At 37.2% G+C, this 1,594-nt stretch overlaps 1 pseudogene; it reads right to left on the bottom strand.

Moving 5' to 3' along the window:
* Positions 1-579: 579 nt before the first annotated feature.
* Positions 580-1,042, bottom strand: LOC110322384 (annotated as a pseudogene).
* Positions 1,043-1,594: the final 552 nt, after the last annotated feature.

Here is a 1,594-nt window from a genome sequence, read left to right as displayed (position 1 = left end):
CAAAGACTGTAAACAAATTATTATGTTTGTTACATGTAACAAACAGGAACAGCTTTTAACAGAAATTCAAAACCCCCAACATCTTTTATTATAAATACAGGTATCATAACAATCCTGAACCTATGTTTGATACTAACAGTAGTCAGCACCCACACCGCTTCAAGAACTAACACAATTGTTGGCTGTTCCTTGTATCTGCTACTTTAAACAATTCCAACTGCAGCTCTAAATATGATAGATAAAGCATGCCATTTCTGTTCTTCCTTCTTGAGACTTTACTTTCCATAAAAACAAAGGTTTCCATGGCCATCTGCCACTCTTTTGCCATGCTTTTGTCTTGAAAACCTGAATTCCATTTTGAGTACTTCAGGTTATGTTTAAATGACAGTGCTTTAAGAAGAGAAAAAAAAATTGCTGCACTTCTCTTGTTACCTGAATACATAATAGGTGTACATATATTAAATATGTTCTTATAACTGTCCAGGTCATGTTTATCAGCTGCAATTCTTTTACTTAATGCGTGGGTATTTTGCATGGTGATATTTAATCAAGACATTAACATGAGTAGCAGGTTGCTGATTTAAGACAAGTTTGAGATCCACTAAAGTTAGTTGTTGTATGTCTGTCCTTCTGGAGGCTGTGGAAGCTTCATATTTTTTTGGACATCATAAGACGTCTTACCTCTTGAAGTATGACTTTAATGCTATAGGAATTTTGCCATTTTGCTAATACTGGTATGCTCTGTGCATCCACCATTCCACTGAAATTATTGATTCCATTCATATTAATTTTCCTTACAAATCTAACTAATGGAGGAGTTTTAAGTATTTAGATCCACATTCTACTTTCAGGCTATGTATTCTGTTTTCATAGTTTGTCCTTGGTGGCCCAATAATCATGCCTGTCCACCTTGTAAGTGTCATGTCTTCATGATCTTCAAGGCCCCAGCTAACAGTACCATCACCTACTCCTTTTTGTTCTTCTTCAAGTTCTTCCAAAAGTGAAAATTTTGAGGAACTTTAACTCCCGTGGAGACCACCATCTTCTCCTGCTACCAGATGCACCACCCAGCATTAATATTAAAAGAGCACAGGAAGAAAGGCAGAGCCTCAGGGAGTCATGCCATCTTTATTGAGTCAGAATCTGAATTTTATAAAGGTCCCATGGTGATCCTAAAATGTCTTAGAATCATGTCAGATGCTTCCTCGTAGCATATTTCATCCTGGAAGACTTGTAAGCACTACAGTGAACTCAAATATAATTACTCAATATATTTGGTCAGTATTTTTATCCCCTTTGCTGGATATCAGATGCCAGGTTTCAATGAATTGAAACTAAAGAAAATCTTAGGTCACAGATCACAGTGACCATTAGAACATGACAGGGCACAGGATGTCTGGGTGGTAACTTATGTAAATGGAATTCTGCCATGTAGGGGCCAGGGACTGAGCAGAAACAAAGGGCAGTGAAGAAGAGACATATATGTACACATAAACATCTCAGGGATGGGAATCGCATCGTCAGATAACTTAGTATCCCTGGAACTCTATGCATTAGCCATTGAGTAATTTTTGACCTGATTGAGCATTTTTAG

Source organism: Mus pahari, chromosome 5 (assembly GCF_900095145.1).
Source record: "Mus pahari chromosome 5, PAHARI_EIJ_v1.1, whole genome shotgun sequence".
NCBI classification, from domain to species: Eukaryota; Metazoa; Chordata; class Mammalia; order Rodentia; family Muridae; genus Mus; species Mus pahari.
This window is presented reverse-complemented; position numbering and strand designations above follow the sequence as displayed.